Below are 19,852 nucleotides of genomic sequence, written 5' to 3'. Positions count from 1 at the left end.
TGTAGTTACATTGAGGTGCTTTTGAGCTTCTCAAAAACAGCCGTTCTCTAATGATTTACACTGGCCACATGTATAGTGTGCAAAATAAAAAACAGACCTCCCTGAATAACTTAAAACCTAATGATAGGATCTTCACGTTCCAAGACTCTATATTATAGGTTTGAGGGTGCAACCTCAAATATGCTAATTAATTAGTGCAGATGATATTTTATGTTACGAAATCAGACCCTGAAATGTACTTTCTCTCAATAAACACACCTTTTTTTTCAACAGATTCAGATTTCTAACCCTTAAAATACTCGCAATGTGGGAAATATTTTCCCCATAGCTTGGTCAGAAGAGCGCTCCAAAGGGTGAACCCCTTAATGTAAATTTTCTACTTTTTGCATATTTCGCCATATCTCGAACTTTTTAAGCAAATTGAGAAATTTTTGCACACAATTATAAAATACGTTTATCCAATGATAATTCAATGAGAAATATAACTTTTAATACATATTTATTGATTTTTTTATCATTTTAATTTGTAATAGTCAATACAGTTTTGAAATGGAAGATATACATTTTTTACATCAATTTAAAGAATGTAATTTTATGAGGCAAAATAACAAATTTTGAGCGAAATCAGTCAAATAGTTCCTGAGAAATAGAATTCCAAACATATGGCTTCGTCAAAATTTGATTTCTCAGGAACTATTTGACCGATTTTGCTCAATGTTTTTTTTTTGACAGATAAAATTACATCCTTTAAAATTATGTAAAAAATTGTATATCTCACAATTCAAGTTTTTTTTATTAAATAAAATAATGGAAATAATAAATATTTACTAAAAATTATTTTTCAATAGAATTACTTCTGGATAAACAAATTTTATAATTACGTGGAAAATTTCTCAGTTTTCTTGAAAAGCTTTCGAGATAAGGCAAAACACTCAAAAAGTAAAACTAACATTAAGGCGTCCAAACTTTTTACCGCTGTCTTGACCTAACTATGGGGACCATATTTCCCAGATTACGGCTACCCCCTATATTTTGGTGCAGGAAGATTAAACGTCGGAAATCAAAATCCGTTGAAAAAAAGGTATTTTTATTCAGAGAAAGTACGTTTTTGTGTGTGATTTCATAACTTAAAATATCGCCTGCACTAATCAATTGATATATTTGGGTCATTCCCTCGAACCTTTAAGATGGAGTCCTAGAACGTGAAGATCTGATCATTAGATCAAAAGTTATTCAGGGTTGTTCATTTTTTATTTTGTGCACTGTACTGATGATTTAATGACAATGAACATTCTAGTATCTGTTATGTTCTAATCTTAAATTTAAAGAGTGCTTCACATTAGGAAACTTACCTCAATAATGAAAACAAATATGTAAGAAAACTTTTAGTTTTTCATGCTTCAAAATAACTTCTTTGACTAAATCATTTTTATTAATACTCATGGTCAAGATTTTCCATGCATGATCGTTCAAACTTAAAGTGTTTTTGTTTTTCTGTCAATGGTTGGGAGTTCATGGAACACAGGGATGTACAAATTATCTTTTTGACTAATCAATTTGATTATTTTGTCTGAAATTTGAAAAAAAAACTAAGTTTAACTTCAGTTGTTTGAAAACAATTTTTAAGTACGAATAATTGGCGGACATGAAGCATTATCAAAAGGCAAATTTTGAAATGTCTCAAGAAAACAAACACAAATACCCAATAGAAAATCAGATAAAAAGCAAAAACTTTTAAAGTACCTATCTGTAAACAATATTGAAAAACTGCTTAATAAAAAATTTTCAGTAGTGAAAAAAATATAACTTGTCATATTATTTCCCCTACAATTTAATTTTCACGAAATACATACGATATTTTGAATACCATGACACTATCATTAACGCATAGTCTCAGTTAACTTTCCATTTTTTTCAGCAGTCTTAGTTTATAGCACCATTTGATCAATTTGCTAAGGTAGCAAACAAAGTTTACTCATGGCACATTACAGTCTATTCTGGCTCTTATGGGATTCAGCTTAATGATGTAATGAGTTCCAAAACACATACTAAAAGTTGCACTGAGACACAATGTCAAAACTAGTTATGGATCTAAAATTGATTATATCAATTATATTTCAAATGTTGATTAAGAAATGCTTTGCACAATTACGATACTTTTATTTTTTGGATAAGTTAAATTTATTTTTTGAATGGAAGGTTAGTTAAAAAGCTTAGTACAAAGGTTAGTGGTAAAAAATTTATAGAAACAAATTTAGAATCCAAATAATATTTGGAAAATGTAGCCTGTATTGGTTGACTTGTAACCAATTATTGGTCATCGTTCCAATCTTGAAATTGTTATTTTTTTCGAACAGGTTTTTGGACAGCAATTTAAAGTCAGAGAAGTCATACTTACTCAATTCTTTGAAGTTGGATTATACAGTAAATAGAAATTTTTGAAAGGAAGAAGAAAAATGTAATTAAATTTTTCAGGTAAATATTTTTATATATTTTAAAGATACTAGTTATTGTTCACCTAAAAAATATTTATTTTACTACCTCAAACAACTAAATTTTTGGAATATAAGGTTATCTTTTCGCCAACTGTTTATCAATAATTTTCCTTAAAAAAAAGAAGATAAGCCAAAGCAAAGTATAAAATTTTATACAAAATCAACTTTTTTAATATTTATATTTTCCATCAGTATTCGAGGGGGGGAGGAATATTTTCATAAAACTCAAAACCTAGAGAGAAACAGTCTCCTCACATTTTGAGGAACAGGAAAAAAAATCTATTTTAAATTTAGACATTTTCTTGAAATAGAATTTTATTTACATGACACGATTATTTCTTGTCCTTTTATCCAATTCCTTAAACAAATTCAAAGAACACAGGATGTTCGGAACATCCTGTACAATTTACAATACCTGTACAATTAAAAATACCTATACAATGCACAATACATGTGCAATGTATATCCTGTACAATGTACAATACCTGTGCAATGGATATCCTGTACAATGTACAATACCTGTGCAATGTATATCCTGTACAATACGAAATGCATAAAAAATGTATGCTCTTTATTTTTTTTTAGAGACTTAATCAAAAATTAAGTTAACAAATGTACCTTATAAATTTCAAATAATTATTTAAACGACTTATGAGTCATAATTATTTAAACGACTTATGAGTCAAAATCGTTTATAATACCTAATGATTAAATACAGGGAAATTTCGGAATGAAAGCATCAATACCTATTTCATTTCTGTGAAAAAACGAAAATAATTAAATTGCTTAATGTCTCCAAATTTCATAAAGTAATATTTTTTGTACCAATTCATCTTATTAATGATTCGACGAATTTCGTAGTACACTTTGTTCTTTTTTATTCATTTAATTTGTAACCATAAATTAATATTTTTTTTACTTAATTTTTTAAAAGAAGAGCGAAAATATGTATTCAGTGTGATCATAACTAATCCTTGTGTAAAAAGCAACTAATTTAATTTTCATATTTTTATAAATACTGTAGGAATTTTGATTAATTTTATGTTTAACTTTAATGACAATATTTCTTCAACATGCAGTCATTTTATTAAATTTATGTTCAAAAATCTATAAGCAACAAAATTTACAGAGTCTTTTAAATTTTCAAGATTTTGAAATAAATTGGAACAAGTAGTTTTTTAGTTAACATCTTTCAAAGTACTTTTATTTAAATTCAATATAGTTTAAAAATTAGAAATTATCCATGAAATTTAATTAAAACTACATAAGAACAAATTAAACAATATTTCGCTTTTTGTAGCTTTGAAAGATAACAATTTTTTTCAGAACGTATTATTTAAATTTACTTGCATCTGAGTATCTAATTTAAAAATAACTTATTGATCTCTTAAGTCTGCTGAAAACTGAGAATAAATGTAAGCTACAAGTAAACTTTACAGATTACTCCAAGTTTCCGAGTGACTACTCATGAGACACAACAGTAACAAGTTAAAACACGCAGAAACATGTCGTCAGCTGCTTCGGCACGTCAAAACTACCTTAATTATAAGCGTCAACGCACTCTTAATGGCGCATTAAAATATCATTACCCAAATCGAACAAGATCTCAAAAACGGGATAAAAATAATTCCGGTACATTCTTCTTCACTAATAGCAATAATTTGAAAAGGGTGGGAAAAAACGCGTTTTCGTGCAAATGAAGACTAATGAATGCCCTAATGACAGAAAGTGGAGATCAATATTCTTCTTTAAAGGAAGGATATACGCTTTCCGAGTAAAAGACTGAAATACCGATTTTGTTTTGAAATGACGGTGGTTGAACTCGAACTATTTATAGATAATTGCTTTTAAAAGGAAAATTATTGATTGTAAAGTACATATTTCAGGACAAGACGGACACCTCATAATTAATTTCAACCTGTTAAAGCTCTGTATAATTAATTACGAATTATTGCCATTCTTTTAAGTAAATGGTATGCGCCACGTGGTTTTCAAAACCAGCTCAATCTCTGTATATCACATCTAGATAAATATATATAAAAAAAAGAGTATCTCCATTACCAGCATAAGAAGAAACCCCCAATTTTATTTTTAAGTGGTATTACTTTTTGGTGCTTACGTATTATCTCGTCGACCATTTTTTTGCAAATCTGAAAATAAATTTGGAAAAAAGTTCACATTTAAATATTATCTCTTTTTTTTGCATCACCTCTTTTGCAATAAAATGAGACGGTAATCTACATCTGCATTTTTAAATTTTTTTATAATCAATCACTGTATAAAAATAAATTAGAAATATAACAAAATGACAAATAGTAGTTTTCCAAGTTTTTCTTAGAAAAGACAAAATCATGAGGTTACTATTTGTCTCAAAATCAAAAGCTACCATTCTGGGACGATTTTCCATTTTTTACAAGAATTCTAAAAGCATAGTTTAATGATAATCATTACGAAATAACCAGTAAACCAGTATGTTTAATTCCTCTTAAACACTCAAATTCGTTAAACGTCTTCTGTTTTCAAGGATAATTTTTTTGAAAATTATTTTAATAAAAATCAAATAATATTAAGGAGAAATAAATAATTAATAGATATCTGAGATTTATGTGTCAAATATTAATTTGCAAGCCTTAATAGGCATTTTCGAGTACGTTTATGATAAGAATTTAAAAATCATAATTTGATAGTTAATCATTACGGAACAAATTGTATGACACATTCCTTTTTGCAAAAGTTAAATTGAAAATTATTTATTTGTATAGAAAATTCTTTAATTGACTTATTTTATTAAAATTTTAAGAGTATTGAAAAGTTTTAAATGTTTAAAAGAGGTCAGATTTATGTCTCTGAAAATTTGTTACGTGATACTTTCAAGCTCTTTAGTTAGAAGTAAGTGTTGGTCAGTAAACAATAAAATTAATTTTATAGCCAGAGATGATGCCGTTGTTAAATCTTCTAAATGTCCAAATAAATCCTTTTTTATACTTATGAAGACAATGAGAGACGGTTTATGTTGGAATAATAAAACTTTATGACATCATTACAAAAACGCTAAAAGATTATCTCTTACTTCCAACTGTTTATTGAGGATGTGCGGGTGAACCGGATTGTATAAGATTTTTTAGTTTAAAAAACCAGAACTATATTTTTCATAAATCAATTGAATAAGCAGTTTCATCAAATGTTTAATTCAAATATACAGATTCGCAATGAAAAGATTTCTACGTCGAATAAAAATTTCTACGTAATGGAATCAATTGACTGGAATCTCACAAACTTTTCTATGTTTAAGAAATCCTTTCATGGAATCGAACATTTTATCTCCGACTGAACATTTCGTCAAAGGGATCACCGCTGCGATTGAATATATCGTCAAAGGGATCACCGCTGCCATTGAATATATCGTCAAAGGGATCACCGCTGCGATTGAACATTTCGTCAAAGCGATCGCCGCCACGTTTGTTTATTTCGGCAACGGGATCACAGCTCCGATTGAACATTTCGTCAGAAGGATCACTGCTCCGATTGAGCATTTCCTCAAACGGATCACAGCTCTGACTGAACATTTCGTCAAAGGGATCACCGCTACGATTGAATATTTTGTCGAACGGAGAAAATTATCTGCACCTGTTTCAAGCAGCAAATTTCATTCAAAGTATCAAAACATCAAAATATGCTTGATTAGGTGAGTATGCAGAAAGAAGTTAAAAGTCGAGTATTAGAAACACCTTCATAATTCATCAGTCATTCAAAATAATTTTGGAGATTTAAGCCTATTCTTTTTCACTAGCAGTAATATGTTAGATTTCGTTAGCAATTTATTTTTTTAACCCGTTTAAATATCAGAAATAGATTCCAAATGTGTATGTTTTTTCCCTACATTTAGGAATTTTTTAAATATGAAGAGGGTATCCATATGGGACAAATTCACAATACAGGATAATATTAATATTCTGTATTGTGAATTCAGCTTCGTTGTATAAATATTAATTGTTAAAAATACTTGAATTAGCATGAATTAAAATCTTTTAAATTGAAGAAAATGTTTTGCTAAAATATTTGAAATTTCGACACTATATGCGTCGAATGTGTGAGGCATAACGAAAAGGCTATGATTGATAGCTTTTAATCTAATGACCGGATTGTTGTTGCTGTCGTCGGTCATTAAGGCAGAGTGGATGATATTGCTCTTATTTTTTAGTTGCGCCATCTATGGCTACACCTATACGTCACACCCGTTTATAGGGCTGACCTATTCATAATCTACTCATTCATCTACAAATCGCAACTTTCATCTGAACCAGAGAACGATCAATCTCCAATTCAGAACCCCCAGTGTTATAATTTACTATGGAAACATGGAGCGAACATGGAGAACTTTGTGACCCGACAGACTTAATGAGCATCAGTCACCATTTACAACAAGGAGAGTTTTCGGGGGGCCGGTTGGATTCGAACTTCCGCTTCCACGAACGTGACTCTAGTGTCCTACCAATCAGGCTACCCAGGCCCGAATTTTCACACTCATATGAAGTGGATTCAATTTGTCTCCATCCTTATTTTTCGATCATTTTTCAGAAAAACGAATTATCAGATTAAAAACTTCACATTTTTATTTTACAAATATTTGTCCTATATAAAGGACGAACAAACACGATATTTAATACTTACTTCTAAAATTTTATTAACTAAAAAAACTGAAACAATGTTGTCTCGACTAGCGGTGATTTGGTGTAAGGGTTGCATTCAAAAATTAGCAAGAGAGCTCGGTATGTTAGTGAAACCCTTCATTGCTCCAATATTTTAGAGAATGTTGAACCATAATATTTTTGAATGTGAAGCTAAGTGGGACCCTAATATCTTTAAATTTTACTGGAACTCCAATCTAGTGCTAATTAGAACCTTGATTATTTTCAATTTCGGCGAATTACCAGAATATGGTGATAGATTGAACCATAATAGCTTTTAATATTGCAACAACCTCAAGTTGGCTAAGTTGGTTCTATATTTCAGTTTTGCTGCAACTTCAATATGTTGCTAAGTTGAACCAAATACATTTCAGTTTTGCTGCAACTTCGATATGGTGCTAAATTGAAAAAAAAATAGCTGTCAATTTTGCCACGACCTTAATATGGTTATATATTGAACCATAATGTCTTTCAATTTTGCGATAATCTAAGTGCGGTGCTAAGTTGAAATATATTTTCGTACTTTTTTTAAAATTAATAGCAAGGTACTATGCTTCAACTTGAAGAGAAACGTGGTTTAAATCAACACTTTTTAATGTAACGGAAATTTTACAACCTGTGTGCTTCAAGGTACCAATATAAAATAACTCAGGTTTGAATCTATTATTCTAAATATGCATCGCTATAGATCTTAATATTTGACTTTCAATAATCTCAAAGAATTAAAAAAGGGTTATGGTGAATGTAAACTAACATAAATATGTTTTTTGCAAGAATGAACCGTAGCTCCAATCCATTGATGATTTTTTTTTAAAAAAATTTATATTTAAAAATAAAGCAAGTCATATTCTCTCTGAAAAAATTCTGCCAAGTTGAACAATACTATCGTACTTCTTACAGCTGAGGAAAGGACACTGTGGTTCATTTCGGAGTGAAACGTTGTTAAATTTAGTCTTTTATTGCAGCAAAACATTTCCTTCGCGTGTTCTTCAAGATACCGATATATCTATACATTATGGTACAAAATGTTTCCGAATTCTCTGAAGGTTTATTGTTAACGCTCATAACACTTGTATTTGTCTCTTGATAAAATTAAAGCATCAAAAAGAAAAGGTGATTCGTGAGTGTAAATTAGTATTATTACATTTTTACGAAAATAATGCTATTTTAAATTCTGAAACAACACTTTACTCAAGCAGTCATTGGTAAAATTAAGAAAATAATACCTCAAAGAAATAATGTCTGCCTTATTCCCTCTAAAACAAATTCTGTATTGTGCTTTTTTAAAAGTATCTCTAAAGAAGGACATATCTGAGTAAGTTAAGAGAAAATAAGTAATTGGATGAAAAACATTTTCTTAAAGACATTATGTTATCTTCCTTTTCCACATCTAGCTTTATATTTAAGAACCTAAAGATTTGTAACAACAAATAGTTTTAATATTGACTGCTTCCACGAACTAACAATACCCATAACAAATAAAAATTCTCCATGATTCAAAAGAAAAACATCTCTGATTGGTTACAGAAAAAAAAATCTTTTCGTCCAACAAAAATTACTGAATAAACTAAGTTTTTCTCGTTTTCTTTGTGCAATCGGATACATAGTCAGCAGCCATTTTGTTACTACAGAAATCGATACCATTTTATAGTATTCTTTACACAATCTAATTTAACTTTTTTTGTGGAAAAATAGAACGCATTTACTTTTCCCATATTTTCCAGGTAAAGAAATTCGAAACCAACATGGGTGTTATAGAACAACGGAAAAGTATTTATCTTTCCCCCTAACTTTTTTTTTCTCAAAGTAAAGTTTTGGAAAGTAGTTCTCGAAGCATTAAAAAGAACCCCAAAAAATAATAGAGTTTCTAATTTCCTGGAAACTTATGTCGTATTTCATTTTTTAATCGAAGAGGTTTTGTTTCTCGTGTGGATATATTTATTAGTTCAAAGAATATGAACTCAGTTTCTTTTTAAACTTTATTGACCAATTTTTAAAACAGATAAATTTTACCGCCCTTTTTTAGACCTCTGGTGACCAATTAAGCTATTTATCTTTCTACTTTTTTATCGTATATCTAAAAATAAATTTAAAAAATGTAGGATAGAAAAATTAAAGTAACTTAAAACTCACAATCAAATTATAGTACATATTATAAACTCCGGCATGTTAAAGATAATCAGGGAATTATAATCTGACAAAAAAAAGAATGAGTATTCAGTTTTTAAATTTACAAAAAGATGTTTAAAAAAAAGATTGCCTTTTATTCTGATTATGAAATGCAAGCTACCTTTATTTAAGCTTTTGAACATTTTTTTTTAGAATTCGCTTAAATTTTTCAATTTCCAAAAAATTTAATGTAATTGCCTGTGAAGTGTGTAATTGCCTTTTTTGTGAAAACTTTTGGATTTTAATTAAACCTTTTTTTATGTATTTAGTAAAAACTAAGCCCTTTAAATAAAAAAAATAGTTATAATCATGCGGGGAAAAAGTTTTTTTCTCAACAAAAATTATAGAAAGAAAAGAAATATTTGGTTTGTTAAAATAAAATAAAACTACTTATTCGGCTTATAAATGTTATTTTCATAAATATAAATTTTAACTCGCCAGTATTACGTACTGACGACTTATCAAATGAAATTATTTTCAATTGGGATATGAAGCTATATATATATATATTATATATATATATATATATATATATATTNATGTATATATGTATATATGTATATATATCCCGTTTCCCGTATATAACCCGTTTTCCAAGACTATCAACTTTAAAGGAATCTGGGATGTTTAAGAAAGTTTTCAAAGGTAATGAAAACTACAATTTCCAGCCTATGTACCAAATGTTAAAAAAAAATAATAGCTATTTAGAAAAATCAATTTAAAAAAACCTGAATTTTTTTAAGGATAGATATTTGTGATTTTTTGCTTTTCGCTCCACAATTTAGTTCATTTCGTCTTACCAAGTTTAAAATTTGGTTACTATGAACTTCTGAGCAAGTGGTTCTGCTAACTGAAATAAAATATACACATTGCTTAACATAATTCACCATCTAATATTTTCGCTACAAGTGAAATCTTATTAATAAATCTGATTATCTTCTTTAGTAGCACGACAGCCCTGGGGGACCCGGGTCTTTTCCAGATGCTTTTTTTTCAGACGTTACTCTGTTTGGCGATTGCCTTCCACATTTCAGTTTTCAGAATATTCATGACCACTTCAAGACAATCAATCCATTTTAGGTCTGTCTCTTTTTCTTGTTCCTATAGGCTTGGTTAGATATTACTTTAGACAGTTTAGATCTTCCTACATTCTAAGCAGACAGAATCTGATAATAATATTTTTAAAATAAAAACTAACCACAAATTATTGTAAAAATTCAGAAAAGAAATATTTTCAAAAAAACTAAACTCAATACCGTAAAAAAACTTGCTCGATACCACATGAAGTAAAGCACTAATATATATTAATTAAGCAGAAATTAACAACTGACAGTATTTATTTAAAAACGAACACCCTACTGTCAACAAAGTTAAGAATATCCATAAATAACAACAAAATAACTTCTTAAATTATTAAATGGAACTTTTTTCACTTCACTAACTCCTGCAGCCTTCGAATAAGAGATTTGCAAGCGCTTTCTTTTCATGAAATAAATTCTATTCAACTTAAAAGGAACAGATTGACATTCCTGAAGCATCAGAATGAATAGAATATGTCCAATAAAAGTTTATACTAAATCTCCACCCAGCCTTTAAAGTGAGTTGCGGCCAGTTAAATTCGTTAGTATTCTAAGAGGAACTGGCTGTGCAGGGCATTTGTTTTGATTATCCAAAGCCATTTTCTAACTTTACTACTAGTTGATTTCTCTCTCTTTTCAATTTCTATTCTTAAATTCTACTTCTGTGTTACTCTTTTAACATGTCACTGCTATCTACGGAAATATGTATTGCTCATTCTTATTTTTAAAGTGTAAATCTTTATCTTAAATATATAAAGCATTTTTAATGTCTTATAGCAGTAAATCGTGAGATGAACTAAATTAATCCTTTAAAAAGTCGTGGGAAATATACTAATTTTGTGTTACGGTTTTAACATGTTCATGCTATCTACGGAAATATGAATTGCTTATTATTATTTTTAAAGTGTAAATATTTGTCTTAAATATACAAAACCTGCTTAATGTTTCATTGCAGTACATTGTGATATGAACTTAAAAATTCGTGGGAAGTATACTAATTTTATGTCTTACTGTTGTAACATGTTCGTGCTATCTACGGAAATATGAATTGCTCATTCTTATTTTTAAAGTGTAAATCTTTGTCTTAAATATACAAAACCTGCTTAATGTTTCATTGCAGTACATTGTGAGATGAACTTAAAAATCCGTGGGAAGTATACTAGTTTTGTGTGATACTGTTTCAACATGCTCGTGCTATCTACGGAAATATGAATTGCTCATTCTTATTTTTAAAGTGTAAATCTTTATATTAAATATATAAAGCATATTTAATGTCTCATAGCAGTAAATTGTGAGTTGAACTGAGTTAACCCTTAATAAAACCAGAGGAAGCATATTTACCAAAAACTTCATTAAATTTTAAAATTCAATCGCAAGCTATTTTTGTGTTATGTGTGGCAGTCATCTGCTGATAACACCAAAAAATACCAGTGAAAAATTTTGTTTACATAAATGGGGTTAACAGTAAAGGATTGCGTGGGGTCAGGAAGATAATTCAGCACTGGTGAGCTATTTCTCTTATGCGTGATGAATTTTTTAATTTGATCAGTTCTTATAGAATTTATTTGTAGTTGAGAATTTTTAAATTTGGTTATTCATAAACATAGAAGTTCGATCAAGGTCAAGAAGCAGAGCCTCTATTATTATTAAAGGACAGACCAAACTGTATGTTCCTTTTTTAAACAGCATTATTTAACATTTCTTTTAATAAATTTCTGAACAATTGTTGGATAAAACCAGATGACCTAACATTTTTGATGTCTACTTCTAAGCCTCCATGTCACTTTGGATTCAAAGAAATTTATTTTATGCAAGTAAATTACTTCCTATCACAAATTAAAAAACGCATACATTTTATTTGCCCTCACCCCTTCCTCAAAAAGGCAAGAATCTTTTCTTCAGTTACATTTTAGCCAGCATCCAATGTTTCGATCCAGAATCATATATAACTACTGACATTAATGTAAAAATAACAAATATTCAAAATAAGTTAATAAGAGGATCTGTTTCGTTGGATAAGGTATTCAGAAAAGATATTGTTTTGTATCTTAGCAGTCCAAACAAAATGTTAATCCAAAATAACTGTAAATCGAAACCAAATATCAGCTCTTATGGAGAAAAAAAACATGTATAAAAAATGCTTTTTTTAATGTAAGAGAAAGTAATATTGTTAAATAGTAAAAAGTCATTTTGATACATTGTTTAACAGTAAAATGTCATTTTACTACATGGTTTAAACGTAAAATATCAGCTTGTATAATTATGATTTAAGTTTGTTTTTAATTCTTTTCAAATACGGAAAAGACATTTTATTGAGATTAATAAAACGAGAACTGTATTATTAAGTGTTACTGTTATATTAAAAATAAAGAAAGCTGGGCAATGACGACCCCTAACAAACGCTCATCCACAGGATGAAAATGTGTCATTTCACCAGTAATCAATCACCTGTAGCTAAATTATAAAAATTTGCTATTTTTATACTGTAGTAAATGGCCGATTATAAAAAAAATGCCTGTATAAGATGAGTGACAGTGCTAATAATGCCAGACGATGTGCTTATTCATAAATATTTAATCAGAATTGAAATCAGAAAAATGTACGTGTCACAAGTCACAATTTAATTACTTTGCGAAGAAAAACAATACGCGAAGAAAATTTTTTTTACTGTAAGGATTTTAATCTACTCCACCGAAGAAGATTAAAAACCCAACAGTAAATTTCTTCAGGTATCCAAAGAAACAGAAGATTTGAAATGCATTTTATATTACAAATTTGCCAATCAAACTGTCTCTAGCAACAATTATATCGTGGCCCCAGTTGGGCTCAAAATTGGCTCAATATGGGTACTATATGAGCATGCTCCGAAAGTTTAATTACTGTGCGATGAGAAACAACACGCAAATTTTTTTTTTACTGTAAGGATCTTAATATTTGCCGCCGAAGAAGACTAAAATCCCTACAGTAAATTTTTTCACATATCCTAAGAAACAGAAGATTTGAAATGCATTTTATATTACAAATTTGCCAATCAAACTGTCTCTAGCAACAATTATATCTTGGCCCCAGTTGGGCTCAAAATTGGCTCAATATGGGTCCTATATGCTCCGAAAGACCAATAGTGAGAAGTCTAGATTTTTAAATATTGGTCCTATGCAGTGTCAGTATTGGCCAATAAAGGGCTTATATTGGCTGAATCATGATTGTAAAATATTGGGGGAATCTGAAAATACTATATAGGGCAGATATTGGTTGTAAAGTGGCGGTAAGATATCGGGTGAATCGGACAATTCTATATAGAGCCCATATCGAAAAAATATCGACGCTTTTGAACCCTTATTGAGCCACGATTCGTGAATGTTGATCCAATGAGAGCCCAAGTTATTTTGCTGCTAGCGGTTTTTGAAGCTTTTTTGTGCTGCCTTCCTCATTGCTGATTTGTCAAATTTCGATAGTTATTTTTTCATCGCTTGAACATTACTTGCACCACTTAATATTTTAATTGTAAAAATTCCAATTTGTTAAGCCTTATCTATAAAGAAGTTAAATTGCGAATTTGGATTAGCACGTAATTATTGTTGTCTCAGAACATAGCTTTATTCTATTTATGGTAAATATATTAACGACAAAAGCACTGTAATATAAAGGTAAAATAGTGCAATATATAAATGTTAACTACCATCTTACTACAGCTTGCTTATAAATATGAAATTTAATTATAATTTACTGCAATTTAGTAAACGCTGTAAATTTTCGCCGTCCTATACAAGTAACCATAATATCTATAAACAGCTCTTAAGGGACACTCACCTTATTTGATAAAAGGGTTCTATGAAAAGGATTTAAGACACGCATAGTTGACAGATACTATGAACAAATCCAATGAATATTTCATTCAGGCGATGAGATGGGACTTCTACATGAGCACCAAACTAAATTAATCACCTATTAAAATATGCATCTTCCCCTGGTGTATAATTAATGCTGAACGCGCAGTTTGTTTTGCTAGGCTCGAGAACATGGTGAAAATCCGAACTTAACCTATGAAAACAGACGATAAGAGAGAAAATTTCTGAAAATATCGTTTGCAAACAGGGTTGAGTGGTTTCATGTCAAAATTGCTGAGTTCCTCTCCTCTTGGTTTAAGTTATCCAATCTAGAAAATTTGATAAATTTTGTTTTATGTCAGCGTACCTGTTATTTTTAAGTTACGCATTTTTCCCGATATATTTATTAAGAATTCCGTTCTATAAAATTAAAATTCAATCAAAATCTACTCTTACATTCTTAAACAAAAACAGATTTAAATGATTTTAAAATTATATTAACGCATAGCATTTTCGAATTTTAAAAGAAATTTTTTCAACTAGTCTCACGTTTATGGTCTCTTTCTTTATGCAGAATTAAAAATGACAAAGGAAAAAAGCCTTTAAAAAAATAAAGCAAATATTTCTTAGAATTACTCGTGTTCTGTTAAATCATTTAACAATATTTCAACCAATTATTGTCTCTAAACGATTTGATGAACATTTAAAAACTATTCATTCAAATTATAAAAAATTTAAAATATAATTCTAATATTTTTTGATGTAACCAAAAATAATATGCCTTAAATCGATTGCCAAATTCAGAAATAATATTTCGACATTATTGTTTCTAATAAGAATTATTTATAATCTGTTAAAAAGATTTGAAGTTTTTAAACTTTAAAATGAAATATGTTTTATTGCTTTTTTTTCTTAATTTATATAGAATAAAATGGTATTTTATCTATTTACCAAAGCCAAATGAATATAATATTTTAGAAATGCATATATTCCTAATTTTAAATGGATTACTTTTTAGTTTTTAAAATATATTGCTAAAATATAGAAAAAAAAATAGAAAATTGCTATTTTTCAAATGCATTCAAAGATTCTGCAACACTTAAAATGAACAAGCAAAGTATTATTGCTATTTTGTTTTTTTGTTTTTTCATTTCTCATTCTCATCAAAATAGGACAGATATAAATACACAATAAATTGTTCAATATTGCTATCGTTTTCGTTTAATAAATAAGCTAATTATTTTTTTAAAAAAATTGGAAATCTATTTTTTTTCCTTTTCTTATCCCAATCCCAATACTAGTATGTATTTCTAAGCATTTATTTGGAATCATTATTTATGGAGAGTGGTGCAAAAATGACTAATAATTCTTAAAATCAATTAAAGAAAAACGGAAAGAGACACAACTGTACCTTTTGTTTCTTTTCGCGTAGAGAAACCAGTTTTAATTCTTGCAAAATTTCAAAAGTACTTCAAGGGTTTGATAACAGATGGCACTTTAAAAGGAAAAAAACTACAAAAAAATGTTTTCAAAATAACCGACATTTAAAGGAAAAAGGTTGGTACAGTCTATACGCAAAAATGAGACACCTGTGCAAATATTTCAGTTGGATAGACATTCAGTTGGATAATTGGATGACATTCAGCAGATTATTTTACCAGATAGAATAGTCATCCATTGACAAACTTTGTATCCAATTTTGAAATTTTGTTCTACTACGGAACCATAATGTAAGCCATCGTAATCTTTTCACCTACTGCAACAATTCATTATACATAAATTGCACATGTTTGACACATATGAGGTAAACAAAGTCTGACCTATAAAGCGTAAAACTTCCATTTCACTAATTATTTCAACTAATCACCTCAATATGTGTACCGAGCTCCAAAAAAACGTACCACCTTGAATAACTTTTGATCTAATGATCAGATTAATTTTAAATATGTGACTTTTTTAAAATTCAATTTCTCAGGAACTATTCAACCAATTTTGCTCGAATTTTGTGTTTTGCTTTATAAAGTTACATTATTTAAAGTGATGCAAAAAATGTATACCTTACAATACAGCATTTTTTCGAGCATTTTTAAATAAAATAATAAAAAATAATATATTTACTAAAAAATTTTTTTTGCATGGTATCATCCTTGAATAATCGCATTTTATTATTGTGTTTATACATTTTTCAGTTCCCTTAAAACGTTCTCTAGATATAGCGAAATACGCAAGAAATAAAATTAGCATTATTATCAAACTTTGAAGCTCTCTCCTGGCCAAACTATTGGGGCTATATTTCCCAGATTGCGGCTACAGCCTATATTTTGGAAAATCTGAATCCGTTTAAAAAAAGCCATGTTTGTTCAGAGAAAATACGTTTTTGTATCTGATTTAATAAATTAAAATATTGTCAGCACTTATGAATTAGCATATTTGAGGTCCCCTCATGAACCATAAAGATTGAGTTTTAAAACATAAAGATCATTAGATCAAAAGTTATTCATAGTGTCCCTTGTTTGTGCACATTGAATGAAAAAAAAATTTATCACTTTTAATTGAATTTTCACTCATTCATAATAGTTTAAGGGGGTAACTTCAAATATGCTGAATAATTTACTATAGATTATATTTTAAATTACGAAAAAAAACATGGGGGAGCCGTAATCTCGGAAATGTGATCCCGAAATACTTCGGTATTAAGAGTAGCCTAAGGTTTGAACCATTTAATGCTAATTTTAATATTTGCGTGTTTCGCTATTTGTCGAAAACTTTTCAAGCGAAATGAAAAATTTTTGAACACAATTATAAAATTCGTTTATTCAATAATAATTTATGCAAAATATAACTTTTGGTAAATATTTTTAATTTTTTTGTTATTCATTATATATTATTATACATATATTCGTTATATATTCGTTATTATATTATAAAATTCGTTTCTTCAATAATAATTCATGCGAAATATATAACTTTTGGTAAATATTTTTTTATTTTTTGATTTACTGAATAATAGTTAGCATATTGAATTGTTGGGTACACAGTTTTTTCAATCACTTTAAAGAATATAATTTTATATGGCAAAATACAAAATCCTGATCAAACTGGTCAAATAATTCACGGCAAATCAAAAAAGTTCTGCCTTTAAAATTTGATTTCTCAATACCTATCCGAACAATTTCACTTCAATGTTGCATTTTGTCATTGAAAAATATACTCTTTAGATGATGTACAAATTAGCAACCAAAATGCTGCAGTTAAAAATTATTAAATAAAATTATAAGAATTATGAATAACTAATAAAAATAAATTTCTGCGTGATATTATATTTCCGTAAACAAATTCTATATTTATGAGCAAAAATATTTCAATTATTTTAAAAATTTCTAGAGATACAATGAAATACGCAAAAACATTTACATAATGGAGTCCAAATTTTGTCCAACCCTCTTAACCAAATCACAGGGACAAAATTTCCCAGATTGCGATATTTAAGGGTAAGCATGAGTTTATTTGAGAATGAACTCATGAACCACAAAGTTTGAGTTCTAGATAGTAAAAATCTGATTATCAGATCATTCAAGGTTTTCGTTTTTTTTTTCCTTCCTATTTGTGCTCATACGTTCAAGTAATATAACTTAATGAGGAAACACATACAAAAATGCAGAGAGATTTTCTGTCATCTTGAGCATAGTTACACGGCACATGCAAATAATTCTTTTCATTATGTCATTAAGTAAGATGAATGATGTTTAAAGTAACACATATTATTCATATTTCAACTCTCCCCTCTCTTGCACAAACTTGTTAAAACATAAATGCTGAAACAGAAAACCAAATTTGAAAAAGTAAGCATCTTTTCGAAACAGTTAATCATTCTATTTCACTTTAGCTTGACAAACTGTGAATACTTTCTAGTAATTGAAATTTACTTTCTTTTTCGAGTTTCAACAAATATTTGCAGTTTTGTCAACAAAAACAGTCTTATCTCATAATATTAACAGTTATGGTGCTTTTATCTATTGCAATAACCCAATGCACGTAAGATAGCATCATTCTTAATTTAACTTTCTCTTCTTATGAACAAACATGTTAGAACAAAAACCTAAAAAAATGACAAACAAAATAAAAACTGAGAAAGCTAAAGTAGAAAAAGAAAACTTCTCTTAGTAACGGTTAATCATTATCAAACTGCGAGTACTTTCTAGCAATTGAACTTTGCTCGTTTCTTTTTCGTCCCTCCAAACAGTTATGCAAAAACAGTTATGGAAAAAACAGTTACAGGCAAAAACAGTTATGTATGATAATATAAACTGCTGTGATGTTTCTATCTATAGCAACAAGCCAGTATACATAAAATAGCGTGTAAGGTGGCATTATTCCTAATTCAACTTTCGCGTATTTATAAACATGTTTAAACAAAAACCTAAAAAAATTACAAAAACAAAATGAAAACTAAGAAAGCCAAATTAGAAAAAGAAAACTTATTTTAGTAACAGTTATTCACATCCAGAGCTAATCCACATATATTTGTAGTCTTATCAGCAAAAACAGTTAAGCCTCGTAGTCTAAACAATCGTGATGTTTCTATAAACTACAAAAACCCAATATACATAAGATAGCATATAAGATAGCACTATTCTTAATTCAACTTTCTTTTATGTACAAACATGTTTAAACAAAAACCTAAAAAAAAAAGACAAAAAATAAACTGGAAATTAAGAAAGCCAATGCAGAAGGAAAAAACTTCTTTTACTATCAGTTAATCAGTAGAATATACTTTCGCTTGTCAAACTGCGAGTACTTTCCAGCAATTGAATTTTACTTGTTTCTTTTTCGACATTCCACAAATATTTGTACTCTTATCGGTAAAAACAGCTACGTCTTATAATATAAACAATCGTGATATTTCTATCTATTGCAACAATTCCCCATGCATAGATAGCATAATGTTTGCCAAATACGGGATAAACAAATAAGACTGACTCAATAAGACATTAAACTTCCCCTTTGAAAACACCAACTATTCCAACGAGTCACCCTAATGTACGTTTAAGTCATTTAAATTAATGAGGAAACTCGTACAAAAATGCGGAGAGAATTTCTGTCATCATTAGCATAGTGACACCGTACATGTAAATGATTCTTTTCATTCTGTCACTAGGTAAGATGAATGGGGTTTAAAGTAACACTAGAAAACGATTATTTCCCTCATTATTCAAAAGAGAGAATGCATCCAGAAAAAGAACAAAAAAAAAATCGTTTGCGCTGTTTCCGTTGGTAGGGAAGAATCGTGGACTTCGATTTAATTCAATTTCGTATTCATTACGCTCACGAAGTCACGAAATGTTGGTTCTGAAGATTAAATATTCAGTGGGGGTTGTCCACAGAGTATTAAATTCTTGAAGATTCGCTGGGAAATCGGTGACAGACGACCCTTCAATTACTTTCCATGGAAAAGTAATAGTAACGTTTTGTATTCCATTCGGATAGAATGTTTATTGCTTTGAATTTGTTATTTGATTTACCCAATGGGGCCCTTCAAACATTATTAAATAGTCTATAATTAAATTCGTATCGCTTTATGAGAAGGATATTAA

The 19,852-nt window shown here is 29.0% G+C and overlaps 1 protein-coding gene across 2 annotated transcripts in view; it reads left to right on the top strand.

Moving 5' to 3' along the window:
• Positions 1–19,852, top strand: part of LOC107450287 (5-hydroxytryptamine receptor 2C) — a 400,340-nt gene that overhangs the window by 156,908 nt on the left and 223,580 nt on the right. For both annotated transcript variants that reach the window (XM_071180097.1, XM_016066045.3), the window contains one exon: positions 2,358–2,475. The gene's annotated coding sequence lies outside the window, so the exon portion shown is untranslated. The remainder of the gene's footprint in view (positions 1–2,357; positions 2,476–19,852) is intronic.

The sequence above is a fragment of the Parasteatoda tepidariorum genome, chromosome 4, assembly GCF_043381705.1.
Source record: "Parasteatoda tepidariorum isolate YZ-2023 chromosome 4, CAS_Ptep_4.0, whole genome shotgun sequence".
Taxonomy (NCBI): domain Eukaryota; kingdom Metazoa; phylum Arthropoda; class Arachnida; order Araneae; family Theridiidae; genus Parasteatoda; species Parasteatoda tepidariorum.
This window is presented reverse-complemented; position numbering and strand designations above follow the sequence as displayed.